Source organism: Halichoerus grypus, chromosome 2, assembly GCF_964656455.1.
Source record: "Halichoerus grypus chromosome 2, mHalGry1.hap1.1, whole genome shotgun sequence".
NCBI lineage: Eukaryota > Metazoa > Chordata > Mammalia > Carnivora > Phocidae > Halichoerus > Halichoerus grypus.
In genome coordinates, this window is record NC_135713.1 from 113,877,169 (window position 1) to 113,903,568 (window position 26,400).

The window sequence follows — 26,400 nt, forward strand, 5'->3', positions numbered from 1 at the left end:
AGCTCAGGAGAGAGATGAAGGCTGGAAATGTACATGTGTGCATCACAGAACTGAGATGGGATTCAATGAGATGACCAGCAGAGTGCATGTCAATGGAGAAAAGGTCCAAGGCACTGCAATGAAGAGTTTGGAGAGAAAAGGAGAAACCTGCAAAGGGCACTGTGAAGGATTAGCCAACGGTATAGGAGAAAAACAAGAGGACGTGTCATCCTGAAAGCAAAGTGAAAAAGTCTATCAAAGAGAAGGGAGCAATCAACTGGTCAAATACTGCCGATATTAAGACTTAAGATGCTGAGGACTGCTTAGTAACCACTGGATTCAGCCAAGTAGAGGTCACTGATAAACCTGATAGAGCAATTAGAGTGGAGCTTGACTGAACTGGGTTCCAGAGAACTTGAGAGAAGAGGAATTGAAGACAGGAAGCATAGACAACTCTTGAGAAGTTTTTATGAAAAGGGAGCAAAGAAAGGGGGCCTTAGTAGCTGGTGAGGGGAATGGGGTCAGGAGATTTTTGTAAGACAGGAACAATCTGTTATAGAGAGCAAAAACTGATTGTGTAAGGAGACAGGACAAATTCGCTGGAGTTATGTCTTGAAGTAAGTGAGAGAAGAAAGGATTTAGTCCTGAAGCAAAGGTGTTGGCTTTAAGAGCATAGAAAGTTCATCTATGGTAACAAGAAGGAAGGCACATGAGGTGGGTGAAAGCGTTAGGAGGTTTAGGTTTGGTTACAGATGACTTCAGTTTTCTTACTGACTTACCAGTTGAAAATGGGGATTGTAGAGGGGGTAGTAGAGACTTTGAGAGGACATGTGTGAACAAATTGTCTACGTTACAAGAGGATGAATGACCAAAGACAAGTACCGTGGCTGCCTGAGGGCCACTTGAGTTTCAAAGTCACTCTTTTAAAGCGAGACTTTAAAGTGTGGTTATGGGATTTTCTCCAGCACATTCAGCTACATGGATATGGGCTCAGAGTAGGTTGGTGTTAGAAGGAACCAAAATTATGGTTTTCACTGGGTATGATGAAGTGAAAGAAGAGCAAAGGAGTTGAGGATATATGAAAAGGAATAATTATAATAATTCCTCTTAGAATTTAAGCTACTCACCTTCTAATAATACATGTTTTTATAATGTGGGTGTAATTTTGTAACACTTTGTTGAGCTAGCCAGATCCCAAATTTGGCAAGTTTTTTAATGAATTCGAAGGTCTAAAGACATCATCGAGTCCCTTCTTCTGCCTGCTTTTCTTAGCAGGTGAGAGACTTTTCTATTTTGTGTCTCCCAAGGAGATGCCACCATTACCACAGAGGAAGCAAAACTAATGTTTACTAACCCAAGCTTACAGAAATATTTCCCAAATAGCTTAATCAAACTCCCCTTGCTCCCATTTTCTCTTCTTGCGTTCTTGGTAGTAACAATGATTTGCCCACTTTTCTTATTCTCTTTTATGTTATTACTTCATTCATTCATTCATTCATTCAAGAAATGTCTAATGAGTACTAACTATGATGTACCTACTTGGTGCTGGTTGTAGAATTGTGGGAAACCATGGTCTTTTATCTTCCGACTATACAGTCATGGGCTAAAAACAGATGATTTCAATACACTGTAATAAGAGATATGATTGAAGAGAAACAGAGCCTTATATGAACACAGAGCACTGAGTTAGAGGCACTAACCCGGTCATTGGGAAGGAGGAGAGAGGAAGCTCATGGAAGTTCTTCTTCCAAGAAGAGATGTGGAAGTTGAGTGGGAGTTAAGTGAAAGTAGGAGAGACAAAAAGCATTCTAGGCAGTGTGAACATGTGTGAAAGGCTGATAGAGAGAAGGAACAGGATGCGGGAAGTTCACTGTGCCAGGAGCATAGGGAGGCAGGAAGAAACAAATAAGGCTGGAGAGACTGGCAAGAGACTCAAAGGAAGCGCTCGCCATTTATATCAAGAATTGGGGCTTTATCCTAAGGGAACTGGAAGCATTGATGGGTTTTAAACAGAGAGAGAGATCATCAATTTGTACTTTGGAAGGTTTTCTCTGGCTGCCTGGCATGGGTAAAGAGCTTCAGGATAGCATAACTATCTAGAAGCTATTGTAGTCAATGAGTAAGAGATGATGGTGGACTAGACTAGGGACATGGCAGTGGAGCAGGAGAGAAATAGATGGATTTAAGAGATGTTTTAGTTGGTTGAACTGATAGGTCCCGGTGATTTATTGGCTTTGGAGAATCAATGAAAGGGAAGAATCAAGGAAGAGGCTCCAGTTTCTGACTTTGAAAACTGGTTTGCTAGTGTTGCCATTTGCTGAAATATGACACACAAGGGAATAAATCAGTTTTGGAAATGTTGGGTTTAAAGTGCCCATGACATAGCCAAAAGAATATTCTTGAGGGATGTTATATATGAGCATCTGCCACTCAGCGAGTGCTGACAGAGAAAGACAGAGAGAGATGCACATTTAAGAATTATCTACAAATAGATAGTGATTGAAGCCATGGGAGTAGATAAAATAGCAATCGCCTCTGTGGAAAATAAAGAAAGGAACACCTAAGTCAAACCCCTGAAGAACACATACATTTAAGGAATGGGCAGAGGAAGGGCCTCCAAAAGAAGCGGAAAATAATCAGCCAGAAAAGTAAGAAAAAAACATCAGGAGAACGGGGAGTCATGGAAGCCACAGCAGGAAAGTACTTTAAGAAGGAAGGGGTGGCCAACAATGTCAAACACTGCCAAGAGGCTGGATAAAATAAGATTAAAAGGCCCATTGGATTTGACTATGGCAGCCATGAGAGCAGCAACCAGGTTGCAGTGAATTGAATAGGAGATGAGGAATTGTAGACGATAAACATAAACAATTCTTTGAAGAAGTTTGTTATGTCTACATGCAAAAAAAAAAAAAAAAAGGAGAAGTGGGTGCAAATCTTCACATGAATTATCTCTTAAAAAATACATTGGTCCAAGGTGTCAAAATATTTCAGGAGAAACATTTTCACATGAGTTTCCAGGATAATGTCCTCAACTCTCCATCTTTTTTTAAATTAACATATAATGTATTATTGGTTTCAGAGGTAGAGATCTGTGATTCACCAGTCTTATATAATACACTGTGCTCATTATATCACATGCCCTTCTTAATGTCCATCACCCAGTTACCCCATCCCTCCACCCCCCCTCCCCTCCAGCAACCCTCATTTTGTTTCCTATGATCAAGAGTCTCTTATGATTTGTCTCCCTCTCTGGTTTCGTCTTGTTTTATTTTTTCCTCTCTTCCCCTATGATCCTCTGTTTTGTTTCTTAAGTTCCAAATATCAGTGAGATCATATGATAATTGTCTTTCTCTGATTGACTTATTTCACTTAGCATAATACCCTCTAGTTCCATCCATGTCATTGCAAATGGCAAGATTTCGGTTTTTTGATGGCTCAGTATTATTCCAAGAAGATGTGATATATATACATCACATCTTCTTTATTGATTCATCTGTCAATGGACATCTGGGCTCTTCCCATAGTTTGGCTATTGTGGACATTGCTGCTATAAACATTGGGGTGTAGGTGCCCCTTTGGGTCTCTACATTTGTATCTTTGGGGTAAATACCCCGTAGTAAAATTGCTGGGTCATAGGGTAGCTCTATTTTCAACTTTTTGAGGAACCTCCATACTGTTTTCCAGAGTGGCTGCACCAGCTTGCTTCCCACCAACAGCGTAGCAGGGTTCCCCTTTCTCTGCATCCTCATCAACATCTGTCGTTTCTTGACTTGTTAATTTTAGCCATTCTGATTGGTGTGAGCTAGTATCTCATTGTGGTTTTGGTTTGTATTTCCCTGATGTCGCTCAACTCTACATCTTGTGTAAAAGCATAGACTCAGTCAAAGACAACTAACTCAGCTCAAATTTCCTTTCTTGGGACAGAATTGTATTTCTTTAAGAAGGCCCCACAAATCTATCATGTACTAATCATTCTTAGGACTATCCTCAGAATGCCTTCCAAATTCTTCAAATTTCTCTCCAGCCACTGAAGCATCATGAAGTGAAAAGTTTATATAGTAGGAAGTCATCAGCTAGGTGAAAGAAACTGACTGGTTAACTTAAGAAAAAAATGGGGAGGATTTATCAGAAGACTATGGAGGAGCCCACACAAACACACAAAGCCAAAGAACCAGGAAGGACAGAAACCAAAACAGCTTGGTATATGTCTATGTAGCAGGAAGTGATAAGAACTATCTCTCAAGGGTAGCACTCTCAGTGTGCAGTGTGGCCCACTTTTGGCCAGGAGAAGGAAAGATACCTTGATTGACAGTCCCATCAAGAGGGAGAATGGATGCCCACCACCACCACCACCACCACCCCACCCCAAGGAAAACTGAAGTGCTGGAACAGGAAATAGAACCTGGACAGTCACCACAGCCCCTGGAGTCCCTAGCTGTATGCAAGACCTCTTATAGTTGAGCCCTGAATAATAATCATTCAACCCGAGATTCCCTACAGTATAACTTTCCCCACCAGCAATATTCCTTCTTTGGCTATGCTTTTTTTTTTTTTTTTTTAGATTTTATTTATTTATTTGAAAGGAAGAGAGAGAGAGAGCACAAGCAGGGGGAATGGCAGAGGGAGAGGGAGAAGCAGGCTCCCCACTGAGCAGGGAGCCTGATGCAAGTCTCGATCCCAGGACCCTGGGATAATGACCTGAGCTGAAGGCAGATGCTTAACCAACTGAGCCACCCAGGCACCCCTTGGCTATGATTTCTATCTGGCTCTTCTTTCTCTAACTCCTTCATAGGCTTAACCATATAGACAAACCTTCATGCACTACAATAGAACATGCTGTTGCGATCTTTCTAGCCAATCTTCCCCCTTCCTCTGATTTAGAGTTTCAAATACCAAAATTCAGCCTAGGACATTGATGGATGGAGCATCTGAGCTCTACACCTCCCTTACCTGGCCCATTTGATTAGTGGCAACAGCTCAAATAGAAAATTCAGACCCCAAAGTATGTTTTGAGTCTGGATGATTCCATTTGGCTGAATCCCCAGACAGAGGAACTGGAGAGCTATCAAATACCCACTTTCCTTTGTGCTGGGCACATGCAGCAGGCTGAGAATCCTAATGCCTTTACAGGAAGTACCCTCACACACTTCATCGTTATCCCAGGCTACAGTTGTCCTTCATGCATCCCAGGCATCATTTCATCATGTGTGAAAAGAAGTATCAAGATCTTTCTCTTTTTAACACAATCATGGAGAAATAGTTGCTGACCAAAAAGGTTATAGGGAAATATGACTCTTCTTGAACAGGAGTCTTATTTTGCAAAACAGATGTGTTTTTGGAAAGATACATGTAAATAATTTGGGGATTTGTCTTGTTTTATTGTTGTTAGATTACCTAATACCCATTTCCCCCACTGGCAAATGAGTTCAGAATAGCTTCATTTCCACCTAAGCTTCAGTCTTTAGAAGCATGATAATGTGGCAGTTAAATGTTCTTGGCTCTTGAAGCAGCCAGCCTGAGTTTGAATTCAAACTTAATGTTTTCAAATCCCCCTTTTTTTTAACTGTTACACAGAGTCTGTCCTCTCAGTGAGTAATGCATGAGCGCTTGGCACAAAGTAAAAACCCCATGAATTGTAGCAGTTATTATTACTTTGAGCTCTTTAAATTTCTGTGCTCTCCAGCTATGTTAAACCCCACTTGAAAACAATTCTCTAAAAAAAACTTTCTACTATAAAATTAGAAAATGTTTGTTGTAGAAAATTTGAAAAATGCAGAATAAAAATAAAGAAAAACATACACACAAAAAATGACCCTTGGAGGTGCCTAGGTGGCTCAGTAGGTTAAGCATCCAACTCTTGGTCTCAGCTCAGGTCTTAATCTCAGGGTTGTGAGTTCAAGCCCTGTGTTGGGCTCCACACTCGGCATGGAGCCTACTTAAAAAAAAAAAAAAAAAAAGACCCTTAGTCCCACCTCTGACAGATAACCATCCCTACCATTCTGATGTTACATACGCATATAGATGCCTTTGCTTGTACTCAGTTCTTCAAAGTACTACAAGAACTGTTAATTAAAGGGACCCTGCTCATAAAGGTGTATCCTTTTTTAGATTGAGATATAATTCATGTACCATAAAATCCACCCTTTCAAAGTGTACTCTTCACTGGTTTTTAGCACATTTGTAAAATTGCGTGATAATCACCACTATCCAATTTCAGGCCATTTTCATCACCCCCACAAGAAACCCCACACCTATTAGTAGTCATTCCCTATTCTTCACTCCCTCTAGCTCTTGGTAGCCACCAAACTACCTTCCGCTATAAAGATTTGTCTACTCTAGACATTTTAAATAATGGAATCAGACAATATATGACCTTTTGTGTCCAGCTTCTTTCACTTAGCAAAATATTTTCAAGGTTTATCCATGTTGTAGCATGTATCAGTACTTCATTTCTTTGTATGACTGAATAGTATTCTGTTGTATGGGTATAATATAATTTGTTTATTCATTTGTTAGTTGATGGATATTTGATTTCACTTTTTGACTATTATGAATAATGCTGTTGTGAACATTCACGTACAAGTTATTGTCTAAACGTACGTGATAAAATCTTAAAAAAATCTAGATCTCTAAAATGCTTTCTAGAGAGCAGTTTAAATTCATTATTAAATATTTCAGGGGTGCCTGGGTGGCACAGTCAGTTGAGCAGCCAACTCTTGGTTTTGGCTCAGGTCGTGATCTCAGGGTCATGAGATCGAGCCCCGAGTCGGGCTCTGTGCTCAGTGTGGAGTCTGCTTAGGACTCTCCCTATGGCCCCCACCCTGTCTCTCTCTCTAAAGTGAATAAATAAATCTTTAAAAAAAATTTGATCATAGAGAAAAGTATAGAGAATGATATAATAAAACCAAGGACCTATCACACAAATTAATAAATTGTAGTATTTTAACATACTTGTCCCAGACCTGAATATTACACTGGGCATGACCTTTGAACTCATCTCACATCCCATTTCCTCCCACTCCCCCCCGAAGTGACCACTGAACTAAATTTAAAAGGTAGTTTTTCTATAAAAGTATCCTCAATGCTAGATTTTTAAAATTTACCTGTGTTGTACAGGTTGCGGTGGTACATTTTATTTAATCTGCTGTGCAGAACCCATAATAGATTTATCCATTGGCCTACTGCTGGAGTTTTAGGTTGTTTCCTGGGTTTGTTAACATAAATAATGATGCAGTGAACATGCTACATGTCTGCTAGTGACTAGACATGAAGTGGCTGGACTGTAGAATATGCACATCTTCAGCCTCAACTGATTCTGCCAAACTGCTCTCAAAGTCAGCTTTTCTGATTCGAGGCACACTTGTATATGGTCTGACTGTGTCAGTGTTGTTTATATGGATTGTAAACCCCTTGACTGCAGGGCCCATGCGGTCTTTAACACACTGAATGGGCAAAATTGGTTTGGGTATTGTGGGAAAGTATAGAAAGAACACAGATGACACCGTGTTATGGCTTGATTTGGGCCCTCCAAAAAGAAGTTGAAGTGCTAACCCTCTAATACCTGTGAATGTGACCTTATATGGAAACAAGAGCTTTGCAGATGATCAGGTTAAGAGGACTGTGTTCTTACTAAAAGGGAAAATCTGCACACAGAGACATAGACACAAGAAGAACACCAACACGAAGGCAGAGATTGCAGAGAAGCATCTCCAAGCCAAGGAACACCACGGATTTCCAGGAAACCACCAGAATCTAGGAGAGAAGCCTGAAACATATTCTCCCTCCCAGGCTTCAGGAGGAATCAACCCTGCTGACACCTTGATCTAGGACTTCTAGCCTCCCGAACTGGGAAGACAATGAATTTCTGTTGTTCAGAACACCCAGTGTGTGGTAGTTTGTTGTAGAAGACCCAGGAAACGCATGGGAATGAGTCATCTTGGCATCCAAACTAAATATCAATGATGCCAGGTTAGCACTGGATGGATATCTGCTTTGACATCAATTTCTCTTCCTCTTGTCACCCTACATGGTTGCTTTTTGATTTTTGTTTTGCTTTGTCTTTTTTAGCTCTTTCCTATAGCGATTTTTGTTCTTAAGGCCTAATGCCACACACTGAGCCCTTGAATTTCCTTTGATCTTAAAACATTGGTAAAGCTCTTTCGTGATTAGCTAATATTCAATTTAACTGAGAGCACTTCCTTTTTCCCCGCTTAATATGTAAGATCTGTTTTCCAGTTTTGGTACTCAATGATTTATGTTGCTTATAAGGAAGATACATTAGGCTTAAGAGACACCCTGATTCTGAGGTGCTGCTGAGTTCAAGAGGAGACTCTTAGAGAAAACTTGCCTGCAGAAAGTGTGTGGGAAGAAAGTATTGGTCAATATTTTTTTTCTTTTTTACTTCCCATGCTTAAAACATGTTGATCCAGTGGGAAAGATACTTCTGGGGGTGTAGCATGGGCTCCTTACTAGAAAGTTGATTGGAAAATCCATAAAAGAAAGAGTGGAGGGGAAAACAAATTGATGGTTTCCAGAGGGGAGGGGGGGACACTCAAGGGGATGGGGGAAATAGGTGATGGGGATTAATTAAGGAGCGCACTTGTGATGAGCACTGGGTAAGGCACGGAAGCGTTGAATCACTATATTGTACACCTAAAACTAATATTACACTGGATGTTAACTAACTGGAATTAAGATAAAAACTTAAAAAAAAAAAGTAAGAGTGGAGACAAGTTCAGACAGAGTAAGGCCACGCAAAGCAGCAGAATAGAGAGGCCTAAATTATTATACATTTTGAATAGCTATAGAAGATTGGAAAAATCGGTTATGGGATTCTGTATGGCAGTTCATAAATGAGCCAGCAGGGCATGGAGCAACATGGACAGATCTCAAAAACATAAAGCTGTTCCCGGATACTTACGGTACATAGCAAAAACCGTGTTTGTAATGTGCATGGGTAAAATTCAGATACCCGAAGCATAGTGACCACTTCTAAGGAACCCCAAGAGCAGACAGTGAAGGTGGAATTTGGAGGCACCCGGAAAGTGTTAAGGCTCTGTGCTGACCAACACACCACATATTCTGTTGGGTAAGTTTATGTACATTATTCCGGAATATCTCAATAATCTCAAGAGGGAGATAATTTTATCATCTCCATTTTATAAGGGAAGAAACTGAGGCACAGAGTGAGTAGTAAGTAGGTGTGTCCAAGATCTCACGGCTGCTGAGTCCCAGCTCCAGAGCCTGTGCCCTTAAGCTCTGCACTGCAGGGCCCTCTACAAATGTTACAAATACCGAACCGCCCAGGATAGGACAAGAGAACGACAAGAGAACGGAGCCGGTTTCATTCTTCTGCAGGAAACTCCCTGGAAAGAGCAGGCGGCTTCTCGGGAAAGATCAGATGCCCACTTGACCCTCAAACAGTACCCTTGGCTGACAGGACAGCTCAGCCCTTCCATAAAGCTGGGAGAGGAGGGGTAAATGGCAGCATTTAGCTTTTGTGACTGAACTGGCGGGGGGAGCCTTGGAACCCTTCCACCCACTTGAAAAACGGTCGCCCATCTGACATTAATAGAAAAAGACCATTAAAAAGCTTTGTGCTATTCTGTTCTCGTGGTTCTGGTCCCTCTTTGCCTTTGTTGCTGCTGGCATTTTATAAATTATGGATGCGCCTGGGTGTTGCTGTTCCCCCATTTCCTCTGTAGTGCCGCTCGCTCCCCGCGCCTGCATCGCATCCTTCCTCTGAGCAAAGGACCGCGCGGCCCAGACCCCACATCAGTGTAATTAGCGCGCCGCACGCGGCTCGGGTGTCAGGACCGCTTCCACTCACCGCCAGCCCGCCGCCAGCCCCTGTCACTCACCACAGAGTCAGCCAGGCGGCCCCCAGGCCAGCCGCACGGGCCCGGGCCGCAGAGAGGGGACGCTCCAGGGGGAAGCTCGGGGTCCCCCCACGGCCAGCTGGGTCTGCGGATGTCTCTGGGGTTCGGCAGCAGCCTCGGACAGTATCTGATCTCAAAAGCAGACAGTGTGGAGGGAGAGGAAGGGCCGTTCATGTCTGCCCCTTGACTGGCTACAGAGGAGCTTGCGGAGCAGGTGACGGAAGGTGGGTGGCAGGCTCCTAAGGAACCGACAGCTGGAAGGGTTTTGGGGGGAACCACTGGACCAGTGTTTTCCCAGAGACACCGCAGGGGAGATGTGTAGCGTGGTAATGGAGAGTATCTGGGGTGGTATGCTAAGGAGACCTTTATTTAACAGCTTTGAGGGTTTTTTTTTAAGTAGATAGGTAAGTAGAGAGAGATGATAGAGAGAGAGAGAGAGAGAATCTCGCTCCTCAAGCTCACACTCACAATTTCATAGAGAGTGTTGCTAAAGTACATATACTCTTACATCCAGTTTTATTTTAGAGAAAAATTGTGCTCAGGTGAAATGCAGATATGGACAAAGGGCACACAAGGGACCGAGGTTTGAGAAGAGGTGCAAGAGGGCCAGGGATTCTTGGTTGTTTGGAGGGCCAAGGATCCCTGTACAAACTTGGTGAAAGCAAAGAACCCACACCACTCAAACACATACATAGCCTCACAAATTTAAGGTGCAAACGCAAGGGTTTTTTAGGTGCTCTGAAGGCTGTTCCTTGACCTTGAAGGGATACATGGACCCCAGGCGGAGACCCTCTCGGCTCCACTGTGAACTCCTCACAGGCAGGAACCAACCTCTTCCTTCACTGTATCCCAGGCTCACAAGAACTGCTCAAAAATGGTTACTGAAGATGTCAGTGAGCTGTAGTACAAATCATTATTCCCCCCAGAGCCAGAGAAATCAATGGATTTGCCCAAGATCACAGAACTAAAGGCACAAACCCATGTCTCCAGAGCGTCAGTGGCTTCACTACATGTTCCTGTCTCCCACCCACCTCTGTTCTCTCCTTAAGCACCCCACTACTTCTTCTGCCTCTTGCCTATATCCACTCCCAAGAATCCGATACTTGGGGATTCCAGAGACAGAAGAAACAGTAGGAGGTAAGGAGGAAAGCAGGAAAGGGTCAAAGATGGTGTCAGGTTTGGCCCCAGGCCCTGCCCCATCCTCCCTGGCAAGCACCCGAGGAAGGGCCTCAACGTGAGGGTGGTGGCCCCAGGGCAGCCCCGTGTGCCATTTGTCAGTGGTGGCAGGGAGGAAGGAGACAGGCAAATAGATTTAATTTCCTGGGAGTGCTCTACCTAAGCCCCTTTCCCGGATGGTTATGAGATGCACAAAGTTTACATAAGAGACCCGTTAATGCTCTGTCTCTGGGGTTAATATTTAATTAGACAGTTTTAAAAAGTGCACACTATTACCGAGGATACTGCTTCACTGCTTGTCTCTTTCCTCTGGGATGCAGTGTGCAGACATAGAATTCTGAGCCCCTCGTGGTTTCCATGGAAACCCTCACCACTGGTGACTCTGGGCCCGGCACAGGGGCCAGCGAAGGCCCAGCGAAGACCCCAGACGTGGAAGACTTACGAAGCTCTTGAATCTCCTCTGAGGGTTTGGTCAGAAACCATCCGGTTGACCACACACACCCAGGGTCAGGGACCTCACTATTCCAAAGGCAGCCTCTACAATTTGGGGGGCATTCTGATGGTGACAGAGACCTGACACAGACTGGGATCAAATCCGTACTGAACTAGTGGTCTTCGTTCGGTAATTCGCAGCTATGGAGACCAAGTCTAATTCCTCTTTTCTGTAACTTTCTAATTATCATCATAATTTGAGCTCTTATATGTGGGTAGGTACCGCGTTACGTAATTGATATACACATCTCATTTACTATACACACAACCATGTGACGTAGGTATCATTAGCATTTTCATTTTACACACGGCCTGACCGAGCCTATACAGCGAGTTAACATCAGAATGGGATTCCAACCAAGGCAGGTGTGTCTCTCTGTACCATCTTCTCTCTACCACATGCCACACCACCTGCCACTGCTTCCCCTCAAGAGCCTTTGAGACATTTGAAGTAAGCACTCATGTTCCCCCTTCCCTCCTGCCTCTTTCTTGGCTAAACATCCTCAGTGCCTGTAGCCCAGAGTACATGATTTCTGCCTCCTCCCCACTGGGGCCGGCCCTGGGTGATTCTCCTGTACCCACGTTCCACTCGGTCTATGCCTCACTTGAAGGGGGGTGCCCACAACCTAGCCCAGCCTCCCTGCTGGCTAGTTCAGAGTACATGGGCCTTTTATCCTGCTTCTTCAGGGCACACGTTGCAGTGCAAGATGGAATAAAATTTCTGTTGGTTCCTATTTTATGTTTAGGCTTAACTCAAACCCAAGTGTATTCTATTGCATGAGATTTTCTCTGGTTAAGTCATGGTTTCCAGTCCTTTTCCTTTGCATTTGCTTGTTTGGAGCGATGTATACATTTTTAACTTTCATTTCTCATTGCTTAAATTCTGTCTTTAAGTGTGATCTGTCACTCCAACCTCTTGAGATCTGTAAGAACTTGGTACTCGCTGCATTTGTTCTCAATTCCCAATTCTCTGCTGTTCCCAATTATGATAGACCTGCCTTCTAGGTTTCTGAGTTGTTGATACACTCTGAACAGAAGTGGGGAGAGAGCCTGGAAGTTGAGGCATGTTTGAATATTGCAGCTTTGCGTGGCCAGCCCATGCCTGCTTGCACCTGATATCAGTGTGGTGTTGGATAGCTCAATGCTCACAGTCAGCATCTAGCAACCCCTCTGGTGTCTCTCTGCTATTCTGCCAAGGCCAAGGACAGCCACTTAGTCCTGGCATAGCCCAGCCAGGACGTTGGGGAGAGTCCAAGCTTCCAAGAGCAATCCTCAATTACTGGGGAAAGGAGTCAGTGGATAAGTGGCCACCTTCCCTCCTATCTTTCGGAGGGACAGTTCAGCTGAGGCACAGATCACGTGGTTCTGCAGAGGATCCCCAGGGAGGCTGTGCTCCAATCGCTCCATGGTAAGCAGCTCACAAGGGCACCCCATGTGTTTTGGCTCTTCTTCCCGGTGTCTCATCTTCCTCATTCTTTCAGCCAGCCTTCCTAGGGTCATCTCCCAAAGAAAACACCTGCACCCAAGCTCGTGTCTTGGTTGTTGCTTTCGGGAAACCTAAACTGAGGCGGATATGAAGCTGGAGGTAGCAAAGAGATAGAAGATGGATCATTTCTGTTGTATTCCAGGATATCTTTTAAGATGTTTTATGTTTAAATTTTTCATTAAGAAAATAATATATTAAAAAAATAGAGGGGCGCCTGGGTGGCTCAGTCGGTTAAGCGTCTGACTCTTGATTTCAGCTCAGGTCATGATCTCAGGGTCATGAGATCAAGCCCCGCATTGGGCTCCATGCTCAGCCGGGAACCTGTTTGAGATTCTCTTTCTCCCTCTCTCTCTCTGCCCCTCCCCTGCTCATGCACACACGCACGTTCTCTCTCTCTCTCTCAAATAAATTTTTAAAAATTTAAAAAAATAAAAAAGTAGAGAAACTTTGGGAACTAGAGAACAGAAGGGGAAAAATCTAGCCATAATACCATCACCTTAATAAAATTATAGCTGTCATTTTTAAATACTATATTTCTTTTCGGTCCTTTCTGAGCATATTTTAATATCAAGAGGAATTACACTCTCTTTGCCACTTTGTAGTTTACATTTTCAACTTAATAATTCTTCATTTTTTCAATTTTATCAAATAGTCCTAAAGCCATTACTTTCAATAGTACTATTTAATAATTATCTCTATTTGTCAGTCTCCCCAGGGGTTTCTGACCTCTGAAGGGCTGGGTCTATGTCTTGCTTATCTTCTTCTTCATAGCATTGGCTCAGTGCCTGGCACACGTTAAGCGTTCATTAAGGCTCATTAAATTGATGAGCAGACACACCATAGTCTACTTCGGCATTTTTGTATGGTTACATGTGAATTGTTTTCAATTTTCAAGATTGTCATTCATGCGATTGTGAATATATGGTATTTAGAACATCTTGGGTTTTCCATTACCTCTTCTCTCCCTGCATCTGTGTTGGCCTTATTCATATAACAAACTCTGGGAATCCAGTTCACATGAAAAGTTGTGGAGGAAATGTTACCTATTTCATTGGCCCTGCAGCTTACAAGCAGGAGTTCAACTTGGATAAACACGCCAGGCAGGTAACACTAAACTTAACCATCCTTATTGGAAATTTCCATTAAGGTTATTCCATGCTAAGTAGTACTCCAAGGGAGAGGACACGTTTTAATTCCTTCCGTTGGTCACAGACCTGAGCATGTCCAATTTGTTTACCTGCTGACATCACCTAGTTTTCAAACAGCTTCTAAACACTACACCAATGAATAAATGATAATTCAATAATAGTAACAGGTTGAATTTATTTTTCACCTCTAATGTACCAGATACTTTACACATGTCATCAGTCACATATAATCGTCAAAGTACAATTCTCTCAGGTGGTTACTACTACTATCCCTATTGACTAAAGAAAAAAATGGGGATTCAGAGAGGTTAAGTAGTTAGCCCAGGGTTACACAGAAGAATAGAGAAAAAAATATCATTCCATTTCATAGAATAAAATTATTTTTTACCAAGAATGAAATATTAACTGCTGCAACTAGTTCTGTGCATAGGTGGAAAAGTCACCTGCCTGAATGGTATAACTTTATCTATCACTTTATCTTGCCGTGGGGCCCGAAGATGCAACTATGAATTTGCTTTTTGAGTTATGGCATTGCTATTTTCAGGCAATGCCATAACTTAATAATAATAATAATAAAGGCACTTTATTAAGGTGATGGTAAGCAAAAATAGGATTGCCCTAGTTGGGGCAATATATTAAGACATTTGCACCCATTGACATATGAATTCAAGTTAGACTGTCGATTTAGATAATCCTGTGGTTCTCAACTCTGGCTGCACATTATAATTATTGGTTCTGGAGAGCTTTAAAAACTGCTGCCAAGACCTCACCCATACCCCCTGAGATTCAGATTCATTTGAGCTGAGCTGAGGCCCAAATAGGCTTGAGAATTCCTGAGCTAGCTAGCCATTTTACAAGACACTGGAAAAAATGAGATGTAGAACAAACAAGGTTTGTAGAGAATGTCTATAATGATCCCAAGTAAAAGAGCAACTGGTTAAGTTCAATATTTAAGTGGGAAGTACTTAACAACAACAAAATGCGGGTTGGAAGACATTGAAGATAAATTTTCTCTATGTATTTGCTTTAGACCAGCCTGTTTGGTTTGAGCTTTATCTTGGAATTCCCAGTACTGTCTTCCAGGTTCTACCTAATAATAATTTCTTTGGTGACAAGTGCGGTCTTAGGCTCCATCCTTAGTACAAGGTTCTAAGCCTGGGCTGAGTGTGAAGTGGGTACAGTATGGGTCAGAGATGAAACTGAGACCAAGCCAAGCAATTCATTCTATTGAGGTCACACTATGACAGAGGCAATCAGAGAAATCGAAATCTGGCCTGAAGGAACAGAATGGGAACTATAGAGTCCAGAATAGAGAAAGAGGGGTTTGGATGGAAAACAGGAGGAATGGCCTGGAAAGGTATCCTTGAGCACTGACAGATGGGCAAGGAGGGCTTCTGTAGATACCTGGGCTATGACCTCAGGTCACCGAGAGGGAGCCAATGAGACCACTGAGCCAGGTGGAGAATTCTCCCATCTTCACAGGAAATTCAGCCTGGCACCTGAAGAAACAATGATTCCCTTTGGGTCTTTTTAAAAGATGAAGCAATGAGAGTGAAATAACTCAATCAGAGAAAGACATGTATCATATGACCTCACTGATATGAGGAATTCTTAATCTCAGGAAACAAACTAAGGGTTGCTGGAGTGGGGGGTGGGGTGGGAGGGATGGGGTGGCTGAGTGATAGTGGGGAGGGTACGTGCTATGGTGAGCGCTGTGAATTGTGCAAGACTGTTGAATCACAGATCTGTACCTCTGAAACAAATAATGCAATATATGTTAAGAAAAAAAAAAAGAAGAAGAAGAAGATAGTAGGAGGGGAAGAATGAAGGGGGGGAAATAGGAGGGGGAGACGAACCATGAGAGACGATGGACTCTGAAAAACAAACTGAGGGTTCTAGAGGGGAGGGGGGTGGAAGGATGGGTTGGCCTGGTGATGGGTATTAAAGAGGGCACGTTCTGCATGGAGCACTGGGTGTTATGCGCAAACAATGAATCATGGAACACTACATCAAAAACTAATGATGTAATGTATGGTGATTAACATAACAATAAAAATTTTTTTTAAAAGATGAAGCAATGAATCTCACTTTGGTAGCAGTGTTTGAAATAATTAATTTTTTGATTGTCTACTTTTCGCTAGATAGCCTTCAAATCATTTTATTATCTAATTTAATCCCACAATAACTCCATAACATAGTTACTATTATTATTTTCTGGGCTGGATATGGTTAGTCAGGACTCAACATCAATTTCCATCTTCTTTGAGGTACCTTTCTGCTTTTAAGAGGCCAGAAAGCTAATAGGTCATTTCCAGAATCCCTTGCAGCTAGGGTTCTAGATGTGAGAGAGATATCATGAAGGAGATGCACTCGAGCAAGATTTGGAAGGCAGAAATGAAGTGAAAGGTAATTTCCTGCTATGGTTGCTGTTTTCAAATGGGCAAGAAAAAGTATAGAGATGCCAATGTCTCATCTCCAGCTTCCGGAGGCAGGGGTAGTGGTGGCGGTTTTAGTGGTCCAGTGTTCAGACTGGACACTGCACTGGCAGGGGAGACCTTCCTGGTCTCTGGATAGCAGCCAAGATGGTATTTTCCAGACCTCACTTTTTCCAGAGGTGAGCTGTCTGATTGCTACATAGCTCCCATAATATTCTGCGAGTCATTCCTACATGCTCAACTACAGCCCTCACAACAATTCTATAAGTACTTAATTCCCAGTATTAAATCCCTGTGCTTCAAAATTGCTGGGGTGATTTTACTTTGTACTAAAACTTTTTTAATGGATAAGGAAATTGAAGGGATAAGAAAAATTATACCCTCTTAAGAGACTATAAATAGATGTACAAGACTGCACAGCTAGTAACAAATAGATCCAGAATTCCATACTTCATTAGACAAAAAGTGCTCCAGAATTTCGACCAAGGGTGAGGAATTCACGGGCTATATTTCTAATAGATCTGAAAAAGCAAAGTACTGCAAAGCCAAGTTCACATATACTCTCTTCCCACTTTTAAACCTATGAGTTGCACTTGTGATTGCGGTAAGTGCTTAACTTAATTGGTTTGCATCCATGCCGGGACCTCTGGGATGCCACTTACATAACTCATCCACAGGAGTCTGTCTTGCCAATAAGTACTTGCAGAGGCCCTCACTCAATAGCCACATTAAACACAGAGCTCTGTTCTCTGTAACTAGCTACATGCCTACCCCAGTTCTTGGGGGTCAAAGGAAGTAAGGCCAAAGGAGTAAGAGTAGTTGACACATATCGAGAGCTAACCCTGAGCCAGGCATTGCTCTGCTACAGTACATTATTTTCCAGTGGAATCCTCACAGCCACCGTGGGTGGTAAGCTTGATGATCATCTGTGTCTGGTGGGAAACTGAGGCACACAGAGATGACAGCCCCTGCCCGTGGGCCCACAGCCAGCAAGCGGCAGAACCTAAAGACTAACCCAAGTGCTCTCTTATCTATAACGCTATTCTGCCTTCCAGTCATGCTCTGAATGCTTTCTTTAATTCTATGGACCACAGCAAACCACCTGAAACCCTCCCTGTAGTAAAGTCAGGTCTACACAAAACCACCCCCAGAGTGATGAATTGATTCCATCCTGTGGGATCAGCCCTCATGCGTGCACCTTGCCTCACCCCATCCCTGTCCTCTCCCGGTGCAGCGTCTTTCAGCTGTTGTTGAGCTTATGTTTCCAGCTGCTCCAAACCAGCCAGACCAGGCATGCCAGCCGTACTAGGAGAGTTAACGGGGCTACCTTGGCTTGCTCCTCCATTCATCTTCCCAGTAATATGGGACAGTTGCCACATGGGCAGTGGCTGTCCTCTTCATAAGCATACAGGAAACAGATGTGTCTAGTTAGAGCACCAGTGTGCGGGTGCAGAGAAAGAAATCAGAGACAGTACTAGAAGCTGGTCAGACCTCACCCTCGGCAGTCTCATGAAAGTTTAAAATCAGAGTAAACACAAGGCTCTCTAATTAGACAGCCCTCTTTCTCCTGACCAGCGTTTCTACCCGACTCTCATTTCTCCTAGAAATAGATCATCATGAAGGCGAACATCTTTTTAAAATTCTGTGCTACAGAGAGCTAGACTAAGATGGTTCTGTCGAAATTACAAAACACTATACTTTCAAATAGCTGCTGAATTATTTAGTGACTTTACACTGTCCAAATGCTAGGCTCTTTGGGTAGACAATGTCTTGGTTTTCCTCCTATCTCTTTTGTTATGACATTCAGTAAATGGAGAGATATTGCTCTTCTTAATAATTTATAAAATAATAATCCACATTAAGGATCAAGCTCCTCTGATAGATTTGGGGTTTCAAATCGGGGAGTCAGGAGAACGAGCAGCTCAAAATTCTCTTCTAGTTAAGTATTTGGTCCTGGCATGCTCAAGCTTAACTTTTCAGTATTTGCTTCATTCTCATGTCAACTTTTTCTCCTTCCTGTAACTTTTCCTTTACCTTATTGCGATGGCTTGGTCTGTAAACTGTACTTGCTCTCACTTCTTCTTCACATCTATCTGATTTGGTCTTAGAGTGGAATATGTCCTCTTAGAAGCAGAAAGCAGGACAGTGTGTTTTTGTCATGTACCTGATATTTCAAAGCTTCCCATTTACTTTGGCAAAGCCATTTTTTCCTCACCTGTTCCTAAAAGAAAGGAAGAAAGGAAAAGAGGAAGGAAGGAAGGAAGGAAGGAAGGAAGGAAGGAAGGAAAGTAGGAGAGAGGGAGGGAGGGAGGGAGGAAGGGAGGAAAACATTCAAGATGGGAATGGGCTTGTGTGTATATTGTCTTCTCTCAAGGGCACACACACATTCCCTCACTCCTGTTCACTGCAAGGTCCATGTGACAGCTATAGAAATTATTAAAATGACCAAGTACCCACTTTTCCAGAGTCAGAGAATTCTAATAAATTCTGCAAGTTCCTTGAGAGCAGGAATCCTGCTTTTTTTTCTCATTGTTTCCCCGACAGAGTTTAGTATAGTATCTTGCACGTCCATCCAGTAAATAGTAACTCAGAGCTCCTAGTTCTCACTGAGAACACACAGATGAGTGAGCCCTGAGTGTAAGTCCATAACCAAGTATGACCTGTGTGGTAGCCCTGTGAAAACGGTGTGCAGTGTGGGGGAACAGAGGAAGGAGCTACTGACCGAGTCCACCTAAGGAGCACAGGGAAGCGACCCAGAAGAAGTGGCATCAAGCGAGGATTTGAAGGATGATGGCCTTTCCCAGGCAGAGTGGCAGTATGTGAGAGTTATGGCTGCCGGGAAATGGGATGACATGATGGGAAACACTGATACTTCTGAATGTTTGGGACAGAGTATCCATGCAAATGCCCTGGGAGTGTGGGCCAGCGTGGGGGAAAGAGGCACTCTCTCATACTACTGCCGGCTGCATTCAAGGCATATCCTCTATGAAGAGCAAATTGGCAATACCTAACAAAAGTAAAAATGCACATCTCCTTTGACCCAGCCATTACACATCAAGTAATCTGTCCTAGAGATGTATTGTGAAATTACATATGTACCAGGTTACTCATCACCACGTTGCTCGTAAAAGCAAAAGTCTGGGGAAGAAAAAACCCAATTCCACTAAGAGGGATCAGTTAAACAAATTATGGTACATCCCTAGAATGGAATACAGTGGGCAGCTGTTTATAAAAAGCAAACTCCTTATCTACTGACAGGGAAAATGCACTAGGATATATTAAGTATAATAAGACAAGTGAAGAACTACGCATAGTCTGCTACCATCTTGAGAAAAAAAGAACACATGAAAATACATATACATAAATATATATTTACGAGCAAATATATACAAGCTTATAATTAATAAAACTTCTCTGGAAAGATATAGAAGAAAGTGATACTAGTGCTGGGGGGATGGGAAAAGAAAGCAAAGGAGGAATGCTCATGTCTTCAACTTGACCCATGTGACCGTACCACCTAGTCAAATAAATTGAATACAATGAAAATTGATGACAACAACCACAGAAAGGGCTGACATCATCCCACATGTCTTTCAGAAAGGTGACAACTATGAGGAGCAACAACCAAAGAGACATGAGGCCAGAGGCAGGAAGACTAATTAGGAGCCACGGCCCCCATCCAGTCACGAGACAACGGAAGTCAGTGGAAGTGAGCAGGCAGCCCAGATTTCAGCTGTCATTTGAGGGTGACTCTACCTACCTTATTCTAAGCATTTACTGTAGGCCGGGCATTGTATACACATTGTATCCCCTCCTACTAGCTATTAGAGATTTTGCCTGCCCCATTTTACAGATGAGGAAACAAAAGCTCAGAGAGGTTGAGTGACTTGCCAAGAACCACACAGGTAGAGCTCACGGTGGAACCAGGATGCAAAGCCCTCTCCCCATGCTATTCTGGGGGCTTTGGTCACACCAGAGCCAGTGACCAGCTCTGGGGGGCAACTTGCTGTGAACAGAACAAGGGAGGAATCTCAGACAGAGCATGGCCGCATTTTGGCATCTCTGAAAGACCTCTGGAGCTCCTGAGGCCAAGGACAGCTCGGGAAAAGAACCAGGGCATGCACCCTGGTCTGTGGGCTGGAAATCAGGCTGATCCTTGAGGGACAGATGGTTTCAATGCCATGAGACTGACTCTGAAACTTTGGGAGAAGCCCAGATCTCACTAAGACCCAGGAAAGCCAGAGGCTCCATGAGACACTGCGCTCCCGGTACCTTCTCCAGGGATTCAGTGGACTGGCTCCCGGGGCCTGCGAGGGCAAGATGTGCTTCTCCCTCCCCAGCAGGAAGTGCTAGGAATGGGTTCCCCGGGGGGCCGTTTAGCTGGAAGAGCCTCCATATTTTCCTCTCCCATCTCCCTGCGGTATCAAGTGTGTGACTATTGATTTCCTCCCTGCATTTGTTTTTGTTATCCATTATTTATGGGATCATTTTTCCATCCTTCGTGCATGAAGGCAAATTTTGTGTAAAAATCAATTGAGTGAGCGCCGCCGATGGCTTGTTGCATTTTCTTGGCTTTCATCTCTGAGGCACTGGTTCTCGGGAGATGCCGAGCAGGATATTAGGGAGCACACCAGAATGGGAAAGGGAGCTGAGGGGCAATGCAGGGTTCAGAAACCTGTCTTAAGAGACCTAGCCCAACAGTTGCTTTTGGTCCCTGGAACAACACGCTCTGTTGAGCTCACCTGAGAATCTAGGGAGGGATTAATGTCTCCCTGCCCTGATCTGATCTCTGTTTCTCTACTTCTTGCCCATTTGCTGGGCTGCAGTCAAGAAAGGGGTAGATTCTTCCATTTCACATAGATTTGTTTCAATGTAGAAATCCACAGCATTCTCCAGGATAAAGGCTTGGGGGCCCGCTCTCTAGCAGCTTAACCCAAAGATTCCAGGAAAGTCACCCTGAAGGATTCGACTCGGGGGAGTGGGATTAAGGGCAGGACTGACATTTAATAAGCACCTGCTATATGTCAACTGAGCATTTCACTTATATTCTTACTTGAGCTTCAGCGTACCTGGCAAGGTAAGTAGGGTGTGAAGGAAGGAGCAGGGGATTTGGTGTCAGAAAGTCCTAAAGTCCCTACGTGGCCCCTTCCTAGCTGTGTGCCTTTAGGTAAGATTCTTAGCCTCTCTGTGCCACAGTTTTCTCTTTTTTTTAAAGATTTTATTTATTTATTTGAGAGAGAGAGAGAGCATGAGAGGGGGGAGGGTCAGAGGGAGAAGCAGACCCTCCGCTGAGCAGGGAGCCCGATGCGGGACTCGATCCTGGGACTCCAGGATCATGACCTGAGCCGAAGGCAGTCGCTTAACCAACTGAGCCACCCAGGTGCCCCTGTGCCACAGTTTTCTTACTTATACAATGGGGATAACAGTGCTTATTTCCAATGACATCGCACATTTAAGAGTAGGCAACCGGCTCATGGTAAGGCTCCAACAAACAAAAATGTCTTCAGTTGAAGTATTATTTCCACATTTTACCCCAAGTAAAGGGATACTTCCAACCCTGGCAGTTACTGTCTGTCATACTTTTCTGTCTCCATGAGGACCAACATCTCACCGGTCTGCCCAGGGCCTGGTAGAGTGCCGGCACGGCACAGAGTGGATATTCCATCAATGTTACTATACTAGTTACTATTACCATCATTCTCGTTTTCCAGATAGAGACAGAAGGGCTAAGCCACAGGACCTGCCCAAGGTCACATAACTAGCAATAGCACAGCCGGCTTTCACGCCCACCTTCCTGACTCCAAAGCCTATGCCTTTCCCACTCTCTCCACTTTCAAGGTCATGAGGTCAAATTCAGGCTAATGGGTGGCAGAACTAGACCCTGGCAAGGTATCTGCTATGGTGCTGCTTCCTCTACCCGGAACGCAGCCGTGGCCACCTGTTGATGTGCGATCTAAGGCTGCCTCCGCACAGTAATGGCAGAGTGAAGTAGTTGCAAGGGAGACTGTATGGCCACAAAGCCTAAAATACTTACTTTCTGACCCATAGAGAAAAACTAGGCCTCGTTTCCAAACTAGGCTCTAAGGAACATGAGCATCCATCAAAACAATGGAGGCCCTGGAGGAAAAAACAACAGGACAGGGGTCCTTCCTTCAACCAATAGGTGTGAGAAATGCTACATTCTGGATTCCTTTCCTGGAGATTCCCATTCATTCCAACTTATAAGAGACTCTGAAAAGTTCCGCGGTTAAACAGCAACAACAACAACAAAGGTCTTTGAAAACTGCCCAAACTTATTTAACTTGTCAATGGGATACTTCTTATGGTGAAACAACATGAGTGACCAGTGCTATGTGGACCACAATTTGGTAAATATCTATAAAGTTCCTTGATTCCCAAACTTCAGTCATTTGTATGACCTTTATGATAACTGCCTTAAGTATATACCTCCTAAATACTATTTATTAAATATGTTTACTAAAAATGTTTCCTAGGGGCACCTGGGTGGCTCAGTCGGTTAAGCGGCTGCCTTCGGCTCAGGTCATGATCCCAGGGTCCTGGGATCGAGCCCCGTGTTGGGCTCCCTGCTCAGTGGAGAGTCTGCTTCTCCCTCTCCTGCTGCCACTCCCCATGCTTGTGTCAAATAAATAAATAAAATCTTTTTTTAAAAATGTTTCCTAAACATTTTTTCTTTTTTTTTTTTTTTTTAAGATTTTATTTATTTTTTGACAGAGAGAGAGACAGCGAGAGAGGGAACACAAGCAGGGGGAGTGGGAGAGGGAGAAGCAGGCTTCCCGCTGAGCAAGGAGCCCGAAGTGGGGCTCGATCCCAGGACCCTGGGATCATGACCTGAGCCGAAGGCAGACGCTTAACGACTGAGCCACCCAGGTGCCCCCCTAAACATTTTTCTTAAATTTACTGCCTTTTTTAACTTGATCCCAGCCAGGCAACGGTAGCCATGAAATCATGGGCTCAGTGTGTGTTGGGAGGGGGGCCAGGGGCCGGGAGGTGTGTGTGTGTAGGGGGTGGGTGGGTGTAGCTACAAAAATAGACATGTTTTTCTGTCGTAATTATCCACATGCCACCCATGAAGGAAAACGTAATACATGTTGGGATATATTGGTTCATCCTGCCCTGCCCAGTTCAGTAGCCAGTAGCCACAGGGGGCTTTTTAAATTAAACTAAAAACTCCCTTCTTCAGTTGCATTAGTCTCATTTCAAGTGTTTAGTAGCCTCATGTGGCTAGTGGCTACCATACTGGACAGTGCAGATACAGAAAACACTTTCATTATAGAAAGTTTTATTGGACAGCACTGGACCTTTTTAAAATATTTCACAACTCTACTCAGCAGTGTTGCCCACCCAATCTCCACCCACCCTACCCCCCAGTTTTGTATAACTCTTCCATCACACTCGGAGAAGTATAGCTGCTGGGGCCAAAGCCAGCACTGTCTCTCTTCATCTTATCTCTTCACCAGAGTCTTCCCTTCCTTCCCCCTATACTGCCTCCTTTTCTCTCTCTCTCTCTCTCTCACGCACACACACACTCCAATGCCACCAACGTCTACCCTTTTAAACAGGAAGGACCCACAGCTACCCTCTGAGATCCAAGAACCAGTCTAGATCCTTCTCTTGGGCAACAGTGACATGGAAGCATCCTCATTCTGGGCTCCCAGTATGCAAAAGAAGATTGGAGCAGAGGAGATATCACAAATTGGTGGTCAGGGAGCTAAATCTGGCCTACATATGTGTTTAATTGGGTCTACCTGATTTTTTTTTTTTTTACTTTTACTTTAACGAAGAAGAGACAAGTAGGTGTCACATAGTAGAAACCTAGATTTCCAGCTTCTCTTGAAAAGTCAGAAGATTTGCTTATTTTGGGCTCATTTTCCCACACAGCAGTCACAGGCTGATGCGGGGTACCTTCTGCCCCTTGTAGGCCAGGCACGTGCCCTCCAGTTCACCACCATCTGCACTACTCTCTGCCACCCTGTGCATGGCTCATTGTTCTCATTTACTTGACCTTCTGGCATTTGGCTCTGTTACCCTGAAAGGATCATCTCAAAGGTTTCATCAGTTACTTTCCACCTGTGATTTCAAACATGTGAGTACTCTCTCCTCAGGCATAATGCATGGTTCTGAGGACCTAGACAAGAACTATGAATAGGAATGAATTGGTCTTCAAGGATTGTTCAGTCCTAGTGATTAAAACTTCAACTGTTAGCAGGGTTGAAAAGTTGGAGGCTGGTCTGATATTTTCCTAAATTTGAGTATCTTCAAGTTTATGCCACCTTCTTCCCAATGTAATGTATACTTGGCCTCTGGAGAAACAGTGCTTAGATTTTGAGGACAGATCACTTTGAAAATTTGATAAAAGCTCCAGAGTTAGTAAGGGTGGGAATATACACATAAAGACACACAATTTCACATAAGATTTCAGGGGATACAAAGATGCCCTTCAAAGCACATCTGTGATTCTTCCAGGAGTCCTCGGACCTTTGTTCAGAATTTCTGCTCTGGAGACTTCCAGTTAAAATAGGAGACTGAACATATACATCAGCTCCCTCTCTCCCAAACCTAACCTTAAAATGATGATTAAAGGATATTTAAAGCATTTAAAGCCTAAACCTACAGGGACAAAGAGAACAAGAAAAAGGACAAATGCAAAAAAAAAAAAAGGTTTTTTGGAAACTGGAGAGCAAGTAAGAGGTAAGTGATAACAAAGTCAGTAAAGCTGAATCTGAAGTCAGCGATGGGGGAGGGGGGGCGGGGGGTGCTGAGAAGCAACCCAAAATGCACGGCAAATTCCCTAAAAGACTTGCAAAGTGACAGTACCTCATATCTCTGGAAGTGGGAGTTAAGACGCGGCTGCAAATGGGTGATTTGGCGGAGAGCTTGTTTAAAAAGCGGCTAGACCTTCAGATGAGCAGTTAGACTTACCTCAACCACTTGGCCCAGCTGGGGAACTGCCTCATCCAAACCCCACAGAAAGCTGGTAATTTATTCACTAGAAAAATGTGGGGGTGGGGGGGCTTTTTTTTAAGTGACTGTATTTGGGACACCAGCCACAGTTAAGGGTGGGAAACTAGACTGAAAACAGTGGAATTAAATAAAATTTTACATTCTAAATGTTGAAAATCACATCCCTTTTCTCTCACTCAGCACCCTGAACATGAACAGCCAGACACAGATGCTTCGAAGGGGAAATTGAGAGATTCTCAATCCCGTCTCTCTGGGAATTAACCAATCCAAAGAAGACAAACAAACAAACAAACTAGCATCAGAGAATCTTCAAGGAAGCAGCCCAACACGGTCACTCTAAATAGAAAACCCAAGTTATCAAAGCCAACTTTGTGTGCAGAGTTTCCAGTCATATTGAAAATAAAAACACTTTAAGGGCACCTGGGTGGCTCAGTCGTTAAGCATCTGCCTTCGGCTCAGGTCATGGTCCCAGGGTCCTGAGATCGAGTCCCGCATGGGGCTCCCAGCTCCGCGGGAAGGCTGCTTCTCCCTCTCCCACTCCCCCTGCTTGTGTTTCCTCTCTCGCTGTGTCTCTCTCTGTCAAATAAATAAATAAAATCTTAAAAAAAAAAAAAGAAAGAAAAGAAAAACACTTTGGAGGAAACAGACACTGAGGAAGGAAGAAATTTAGAAGACGTGATTAGTAATATTAGACATGTAATTGACTATAACTCAGAGCTACTATCACTAAAAAGATAGCATCCATGAAATCAGAAAAAATTAAAGAGCAAAAATATCTGTTAAAATTTTTTAAACATGGGATGCCTGGGTGGTTCAATCAGTTA

General features: G+C 43.5%; 1 long non-coding RNA gene across 1 annotated transcript; it reads left to right on the forward strand.

The window, feature by feature from the left end:
• The first annotated feature begins 12,722 nt into the window (after positions 1-12,722).
• Positions 12,723-25,995, forward strand: LOC118521454 (uncharacterized). The gene is made up of 4 exons (XR_004910144.2): positions 12,723-12,933; positions 20,192-20,340; positions 25,079-25,303; positions 25,757-25,995. It is a non-coding gene; the product is annotated as an uncharacterized LOC118521454 (long non-coding RNA).
• Positions 25,996-26,400: the final 405 nt, after the last annotated feature.